Source organism: Pongo pygmaeus, chromosome 4 (genome assembly GCF_028885625.2).
Source record: "Pongo pygmaeus isolate AG05252 chromosome 4, NHGRI_mPonPyg2-v2.0_pri, whole genome shotgun sequence".
NCBI lineage: Eukaryota > Metazoa > Chordata > Mammalia > Primates > Hominidae > Pongo > Pongo pygmaeus.
The window spans coordinates 185,670,695-185,680,280 of record NC_072377.2 but is presented as its reverse complement, the minus strand read 5'-3'; the positions used below and the strand labels follow the sequence as shown (position 1 = coordinate 185,680,280).

The window sequence follows — 9,586 nt, the reverse complement described above, 5'->3', positions numbered from 1 at the left end:
CGTGGGACTCGGGCCAGCAGCTGTGGAGGGTGCATGGGGTCCCCCAGCACTGCCAGCCCACCCGTGCCATGCTTGAATTCTTGCCAAGCCTCAGCCACCTCTGGCGGGGCAGGGCTGGGGACCTGCAGCCTGCCATGCCCGAGTCCTGCCCCCTCCACCTGCACGGTGAGCTCCCGTGGGCCTGACCCTCCCCTACCGTGGCGCCGGGTCCCATCAACTGCCCAAGGGCTGAGGAGTGCAGGCGTGCTGCGCAGAACTGGCGGGCAGCTCCACCTGTGGCCCCAGCAGGGGATCCACTGGGCAAGCCAGCTGGGCTCCTGAGTCAGGTGGGGACTTGGAGAACTTTTATGTCTAGAGGGAGGAGTGTATATGCACCAGTCAGCACTCTCTGTCTAGCTGTGGTTTTGTGGATGCACCAATCAGCATTCTATCTAGCTAATCTGGTGGAGACTTGGAGAACTTTTATGTCTAGCTGGAGGATTGTAAATGCACCAATCAGCACTCTGTGTCTAGCTCAGGGATTGTAAATGCACCAGTCAGCACCCTGTCAAAATGGACCAGTCAGCTCTCTGTAAAATGGACCAATCAGCAGGATGTGGGTGGGGTCAGATAAGGGAATAAAAGCAGGCTGCCAGAGCCAGCAGCCGCAACCAGTTCTGGTCACTTTCCAGGCTGTGGAAGCCTTGTTCTTTCACTCTTTGCAATAAATTATGCTGCTGTGCACTCTTAGGGTCCACACTGCTTTTGTGAGCTGTAACACTCACCTCTAAGGTCTGCAGCTTCACTCATGAAGCCAGAGAGACCATGAACCCACCAGAAGGAAGAAACTCCAAACACGTGTGAACATCAGAAGGAACAAACTCCAGACAGACCATCTTTAAGAACTGTAACACTCACTGCAAGGGTGTGTGGCTTCATTCTTGAAGTCAGTGAGACCAAGAACCCACCAATTCTGGACACAAAATGAAAATGTCTTGTCAGGGATTTTCGAGCTCCTGCTTAAGTAATTACTATGAAATAACAACTTCTGGAAATGAGGAATAGTGTGTGAAGAATAAATTACCATTGGTATGGGGGAGGGGAGAGCCAAACAGGAGAAGTAGAAAAAAGTGTAGCCAGCATACCAGTGTTAGCTACAGTGTAGTTTTATACCTTTTCTACTTGACCAGGTCTCTTAGGTCCTTTCTCTGGGTAAGTATTTTTAACACTAAAGCGATTATAAATGAAAAAGTGGCCAATAAAGTGACTACTCTCCTCAGGGCTTTGAACCAGTTGGGATAAGGTGGCAAGAGAAAAACTTCAATGTGTAATGCTATCCCCATTACCTATTATTACTGTGGCTATGGCTTCGCTGAGTCTTTCAGAAATAAGGCAAACCGTGAAAACACAACAGGAACCGCACTATTAGCTAAATTAAGGAAGTCGGGTTCGGCTGGACTGCCTTCTGATACAGCAAAACCCCATCTGACCACAAGGATAGGAAACTGGCTCCATCTGAGTAAAAGCTAATATGGGAATATAAGTCGTTGTCATTAGCAGGACCAGTGGTGGAGCAATGAAGGGGATTAGTCCTGCCAGAGTTACCTATAATGCTGGCTTTGGGCTGTCAGGCAGGTACATGATGGTGCTTCTTGGCCTGGCTGGAAGTACTGCTTACTCCTGCTTCTTTTTAAAGCTGCAGGAGGATGTACGATAGCATTGTGTCTTGCTCATATACACTGGAAATGATGAGAAAAGCCAAGGCCTTGGAAACAAAGGGGAAAAGTTCTGCTGGAGAGACATCTTGAGAGAACGTATATCTGTTCCTTTGCTGGCTCCTAGTCCCACTGAGAAAGAGTACTTAAGCATCTTAGAAGATGCTTGAGAAAAGTTCGGGATGAAGTGAAACATACTGGGCCCTATTGAAAGTCTTGTTCAGGAGGATGGCAGGCAGTTCTGATTAATGTATTGTTACAGCTAAATGGAGGCATTGAGTCAGAGGCATGGTTTTGTTAGCATCTCGCAGAGAGATGGAAAACTGAGCTGCAAGAACCGTCCAGGACTCCTGGAAAGGCACTTCCTACAAGTGGATCAAGAGCCCTGATTTTGAAATACATATAATAATGTGTGATGATTATCCGCCCATGCCTGAGGAAGACAGAAGCACAGCAGGAGCAGGAGGGTGAGAATGGGGGAGAGACAGAGGAGGACGGGGAGAGACAGAGGAGGAGGGGGACTTTCTCCAGCAGAGGTGGGAGCTTGCCATTAAGATCATTCGGCAGTTAATGGAAAAATTTAACTTGGATCTACCAACAGTTACGCAGGCCTTCTTAAAAAACAATAGTGAGTTGGAGGCTACTTCCTCCTTCTTAGCATCTGGTCAGAGAGCTGATAGATACCCCATTTGGTCCCAACAAGATGACATAGATCTGCAAAAAGATGATGAGGATACCAGAGATGCATTGGTCAAAAAACTTAGTGCTCAGAATGTAGCTTGGAGGATTGAGTTTTAAAAGAAATAATTGGCAAAATAAAGAGAAAAAAAGTCGTGGCAGATGAAGTGGTTAAAAAAAAATTGTGACCATTGAACATTAGAGAGTTCTTGCGTTAGAACTGGCACTTACCCTCTGACCAATGCTGCCATTGCTGTGAGAGTCCTAGATTTTGTAGCCAAGCGAGTTGTATAGCAGGGATGAAAAGAAAAGAAACTGGATATACTTGGAGCTCTCCTTGGCAAGAGTCAATGTGTTTATGAAAGGAAAATCTAAACCAGAGAGGAGGTGGTCCTCAGTAGTAATCCTTTGCTGGAATGAACCCTTGCTATATTAGTGACAGAGTCAACGGAAATTTAGGAGGCATAGGCCATTTCAGGCATCATAAGTGATCTCCTTTCCTTTGGCAGAAGCTCCTTAAAATTGTGACAGATTCCATATCAAGAATCTGGAAATATGGGAAGATTTCATTATGAGGCCTTGAGCATGGATTATCTCCAAACCCAGTGAGCTCTGATTTCTAGACTGCTTTGAAAAATCCCATATTCATTTTGCTTAGTATTTGGGGACACTCCTCCTTGGCTGTTCTTTTCTTTGAGCCCTTCTCAGTCATGTCTGTAGGATGTCTTTCTTTACCTATGACTCAGTTTTGTTTAAAACACACACACAACCCTAGAGAATCTCAAGAATAATCTTACTCCATTAATAATAATGTTTTTATTTATTGAGCATAGTTTGTTCTAAGCATTGTGTTAGATTTAAAAATTAGTGCATTGACTCCACTTCGTTTTTTTGGTTTTTGGTTTTTTTTTTTTTTTTTTTTGGTTTTGAGACGGAGTTTTGCTCTTGTCGCCCAGGCTGGAGTGCAGTGACACGATCTCGGCTCACTGCAACCTCCACCTCCCAGTTTCAAGTGATCCTCTTGCTTCAGCTTCCCAAGTACCTGGGATTACAGGTGCACACCACCATGCCCAGGTAATTTTTGTCTTTTTAGTACAGACAGGGTTTCACTGTGTTGGCCAGGCTGGTCTTGACCTCCTGACCTCAGGTAATCCACCCCCCTCGGCCTCCCAAAGTGCTGGGATTACAGGCGTGAGCCACCATGCCCAGCCTGACTCTACTTTGTTTTGCTATTTACTGAAAATGAATATAACTTTGTATTTGAAAAAAATTGAACAGTATTCCATTGTGTATATATACCACATTTTCTTCCTTCATTCATCCACTGATGGATGCATAGGTTGACTCCATATCTTAGTTCTTGTTAATAATTCTGCAGTGAACATGGGACAGCACATACCTCTTTAGCACATTGATTTCAATCTTTTGATATTTACCCAATAGGGAGATTGCTAGATAATACGGTATTTCTATTTTTAGTCTTTGAGGAACTTCCTTATGGGTTTAGATAATGGCTATACTAATTTACATTCCCACCATTAGTGTACAGGATTCATAGTTTTGTCAGCACTTGTTAGTTTTTGTCTTTTTGATGATAGCCATTCTATTAGCTATGAGGTAATATCTTCTTGTGGTTTTAATTTTTGCTTCCCTGATGATTAGTGATGTTGAATATTTTTAAATGAATCTATTGGTCATTTATATGTTTTTTGAGAAATGTCTCCTCAGGTTCTTTGCCAATTTTACAACTGTGTTATTTTTCTAACTATTGAGTTTTTAACTTCCTTATAAATTTTGGATATTATCCTCATCAGATATATGCTTTGCAAATATTACTCTTACTCTACAGGTTGTCTCTTCACTTTGTTAACTGTTTACTTCACTGTGAGAAGCATTTTAGTTTAATGCTATTCCATCTGTATTTTTGCTTTCATTGCCTGTGCCTTGGGGGTGATACTCAAAAAATAATTACTCAGGTCTATGTCGCGGAGCTTTTACCTTCTTTTTTTCTAGTACTTTTACAGTTTCAGGTCTTATATTTAAGTCTTTAGTCTATTTTGAGTTTATTTTTATACATGGTGTGAGGTAAGTTTTTAAATTCTTTCTTCTGCATGTGGGTATCCAGGTTTTCCAAGACCATTCATTGAGGAGACTGTTCTTTCCCCATTGTGTGTTCTATACATCTTGATTAATCATCAATTGTTTATAAATTCATGGATGTTCACTGGACTCTATATCCTGCTTCTTTGGTTGACATGTCTGTTTGTATGCCAGAAACATGATGTTTTGATTACTATAGCTTTGTAGTGTATATTTAAGTCAGGTAATGTGATGTCTCTAGCTTTGTTGGTTTTGGTCAAGATTGCTTTGGCTATTTGGGGTGTCTTGTGGTTCCATGTAAATTTTAAGATTTTTTTCTAATTATGTGAAAAGTATTATTAAAATTTTGACAGGGATTCTATTGAATCTGTAGATTGTTTAAGGATAGTATGGACATTTTAATATTACATCATCTGATTCATGAACATGGAATAACTTTCTGTTTGTGTTTTTACCAATTTCTTTATCAATGTTTTGTAGTTTTCTGCATATAGATCTTTCATCTTCTTAAATAAATTCACTCCTAAGTATTATTTTTTGTAGCTATTGTAAATGGGATTATTTATTAATTTCATTTTTGGATAGTTTGTTAGTGTACAGGAACGCTACTGATTTTTACAATGTGATTTTTTTCCTACAACTTTGCTGAATTAGTTAATCAGTTATAACAGGTTTTGGTGGAGTGTTTAGGTATTTCTGTATACAATATCATGTTGTTAGCAAACAGATAATTGCATTCCTTCCTTTCCAATTAAGATGCCCTTTATTTCTTATTCTTGCCTAATTCCTCTGGCTAGAACATCTAGTACTATGTCGAAAAAAATTAGAAAGAGTGGGTATTCTTGTCTTGTCCTTGATTATTGAGGAAAAGCTTTCAACTTTTCACCATTGTGTATGTTGTTAGATGTGGGCTTGTTATATACGGCCTTTATTGTGTTGAGGTACGTTTCTTCCATACCTAATTTGTTGAAAGTTTTTATGGTGGAAAAAAGTGTTGAATTTTGTAAAGTGCATTTCCTGCATCCATTGAGATGATTGTATGGTGTTTGTCCTTTGTTTTGTTAATGTGATGTGTCACATTTATTGATTTACATATGTTGAACCATTCTTGCATGCCTAGGATAAATCTCACTTGATTATAGTGAACGATCTTTTTAGTTTTGTTAAATTCAGGTTGATAATATTTTGTTGAGGAGTTTTGCATACTTGTTCTTCAGGAATAGTGGCCTGACCCTGTGTATCCAGTCCCAGGTTAGCCCCTGAAGCCCCAGGACCCAAGCCAGCCATCTCAAACCTAGCCACTAGCTTAGCACGGATACATTTAGCCTGAAGACCAACACCAGTGGACACAGGCTCCAGGACAGCTACTGTGGCTTCAGTGACAAGGCCAGCACTGACAATCCTAGGCCCCAGGCCAGTTCCTGCAGATTCAGGCTCCATGCCATCCTCAGTACTAGGATGTTCTCAGGCTCTAGACCAGTCTCAGCTGCTCCATGACCCAGAGTCTGCTCCAGCAGACTCAAGGTGCAGGGACATTAGACTCCAGTGCCAGGAAGGATTCTATGAATTGAAGTTCTAAGTCCACTCCTGAAGACAAAGGCTTTGGGCCAGCCACCATGGATTCCAACTCCAAGGACATTTTACTGGTCTCTGTTGCCAGGTCAGCCTCAGAACAAGGCCAGTCCTTTTGGGCTCAGGTTCCAGGCCCATTCCAGTGGATCCAGGTGCCAGAGCCATCCTTGTGCCTATCCAGCCCCTGCAGACTCAGGCTCAAGGCCCACACCAGCACCAGGTCATCCCTGTGGATCTAGACTTTAGGCAGCCCCGGCAGATACAGGCTCACCCTCATAGACACAGCCTCTAGGACCATCCCCACAGACTCAATCAATAGGTCTACCTAAGGGGATCCAGGCTTCAGGCCAAACCCACAGACCTAGAATCAGTTCTTCCCACCTGCTGACTCAGGCACCAGGCTGGCCTGCCAAAGGACTCTTGCAGCAACGCTGACCTCAGACCATCACGGAGAGCCTTGCTAAAATCTCTAGATGAGATGACTGGTGAAAATGTTTCCCAGACAAATCCAGTCTGCAAAGACTGGAATAATCTTTACTTTGTCAAATGTGCAGACATCAACATAAAGCTAAAAGAAACAGGGAAAACTAAAGAGATATAATACCACTAAAGGAACACAATAAACTCCCAGTGCCAAATTCCAAAAAAATGAGGATATACAAACTGCCTGACAAAATATTTAAAGTAATCGTTTTAAGGAAGCTCAGTGAACTTCAAGAAAGTAGAAACAATTCAATGAAATCATAAAAATAATAAATGACCAAAATAAGAAATTTAACAGATATTTAAATTATTTTAAAAAACAGATATTCTGGAGTTGAAAAATACAATTAATGAAATTTAAAGAGTATCAATAGCAGAATTGATCAAACAGAAGAAAGAATATGTGAACTCTAAGACAGGTTATTTGAAAATATACAATCAAAGGAGGAAAATAGTACAAAAGGAATGGAGAAAGTTTATAAGACCTATGGAATGGTATCAAAAGAGCAAATGTTTGAATTATAGGAGTTTGTGAGGAGCAGAGAAAGATAAACGGATAGAAGGAGTAAAGAAATAACAGCAGAAAACTTTCCAAATGTGATAAAAGCTATAGATACAAGAATATCAAAGGTCTTCAATAAGTTTCAATCCAGACCAGAAATATAGCAAGACTTATTATAACCCAACTGTAATAAGTGAAGAACAAAGAGAGAATCCTGAAACTAAGATAAAATAACTAAATAACATATATGGTAGTTTGAATGAGGCTTGGATCCATTAGCAGATTTCTCAACAGAGAATGTGGGATGATACAGTCAAAGCGCTGAAGCAAGCAAACAACAACAAAAACTACCTATCAAGAATAATGTACAAGGAAAATTGTCTTTTGGAAATGAAGGAGAAATTGAAACAAGTAAAAGCTGAAGAAGACCAAAATGGCTGACTACAGGCACCCAGCACTCACCTCCTCCACAAGGAAGAACCAAAACAGCAAGTAGGTAATCACACATTGAATATAGTATGTAGAGAAAAAATGCTGGAATCCAGAAGGGAAGCAACTGAAACACTCTGAGGCATGAAAGCTTGAGGTGGCAGCACAGAGAGGGAAGTGAGGCATCCAGTCAGATTAGCTCAGAGCCAGGAGGGACTCCCATCAGAGGAAAAGGCAAGTAAGAGATCCTCAGCAGTCCACATGCCAGAGTCCTGTAGTACATGCTACAGGAAAGCCCCTCAGCCCTCAAAGGCCCTGAGTAGTATAGGGATTTGCCTGGGGTCCATGTGACTGCACTGTTCCACGGAAGGAGTTCATGCAATATTACATCCCCAGGACCCAATCAACTGCAGCATGACATCATTTTGAGAACAGACCCAATACAAGACAACATTTTGCACTATGGCTTAATAGCCCCTGCATCTCCACATCCCTGGGGTCCCACTAGCATCCTCTCATATCCATCCAGAAGTCTGTAGCATCAGAGCATTAGCTGGACCGAGTTGTGCAGTAAATCTGAGCCCATGGAGCACTCTAAACCTGGAAGCAGGCATTCCTGCACATCAGAGAGTCTGTGCTGAGAACATAGAGAATGGAAATACGCACTTCCCAGAACTTGAGGCTGCCTTCCTGGGTCCACCACCACAAACAGTTACTCTGTTCCCTTCAGTAATTATATAAATAAAGTTTATAAGCTATTTTTAATTTTTAGTTATTTCTTTATAGTTAAACAGTTAATCTTTCAAGAAAAAAATGAAATAACTCAGAAAAAAATCAAAGAGTGAAGAAATCCTATATGACATATGGGACACAATCAAGTGAACAAAAACTCAAATGTTGGGAGTTCCAGAAGGTACAAACATGGCAAAAGGCATAGAAAACCGATTTAAAGATAATAGCTGAAAAGTTCTCATGTCTTCGAAGAGATGAAGACATTTATATGCGGGAAGATCAAAGAATCCCAAATAGACCCCACCCAAAATGTCTTCTCTGAGGCACATTATACTCAAATTGTCAAAAGTCAAAGACAAACAAAGAATTGTAAAAATATCAAGAGGAAAGCATCAAGTCACATGAATCTCCATCAGATTAACAGCATATTTCTCAGCAAAAACCTCTAGGCCAAGACAGAATGGGATAATATATTCAAAGCCCTGAAAGAAAAAGAAAAAATTGTCAGGCAAGAATACGATATCTAGCAAAGTTATCCTTCAGAAATGAAAGAGGAATAAAGTCTTTCCCAGAAAAACAAAATCTGAGCGAATTCATTATCACTAGACCGGCCTTTGAGAAATGCTTAAATGCACTTCCTGCATCTAGAAGTGAAAGGATGATATCTCCCGTCATGAAAACACACAAAAGTATGAAACTCACTGGAAGAAGCAGATACACAAATGAGAAAAAGAAAGGAACCAAATGTCATCACTATAGAAAGCCATCAAATTGCAAAGATAAGTAATAAGAAAATAAGAAAAGAACAAGGATATACAAAACAATTAAAAGGCAGTTAACAAAATAATAAGAAGTAGTTATCAATAACAGCCTTTAAAATAAACATATTAAATCCCACAATTAAAATTAAAAGTTTTTTTTCCAAGATGGTGGATTAGAGGCATTGTTAGCATGCCTCTCCTACTTGGAAAGACAAGATAGTGTCTAGACATACACAATGTGAATTTTTTTCTAATAAGCAGGCAAGAACTTCACAGGAAAACTGAAAGAAACCGCAAACTCTTTGAAAGAAGTGGCAGGCTGCAGCCTACACAATGAGTCAGGCAGAAAACTGTAAGTCCTCAAAGTGTGAGGGGGGATAAACTGCCCCCAAGATATACACTACTACTGGGGAACCTGACAATACAGGCCATGGGGGAAGGCCTTAATTCTATCCAGCCCTGAAACTGGTTTAGGGAGTAGTGGGGAACAAAAAATTAGGAGCACCAGCACAAGAGCCTTGCATGCATTCCCAGCCTCCAGTGTGGACCAAGGAAGCCATTCCTGATCCTACCTCCCAGGGGACCTCACAGAAGTCGGCCAGCTTACTCAGGCAGCAGTCACAGGTTAAGAAAAG

General features: G+C 41.0%; 1 pseudogene; it reads right to left on the bottom strand.

Annotated features, from left to right (window-relative positions):
• Positions 1–1,146: 1,146 nt before the first annotated feature.
• On the bottom strand, positions 1,147–1,890 carry LOC129036282 (transmembrane protein 69-like; annotated as a pseudogene).
• Positions 1,891–9,586: the final 7,696 nt, after the last annotated feature.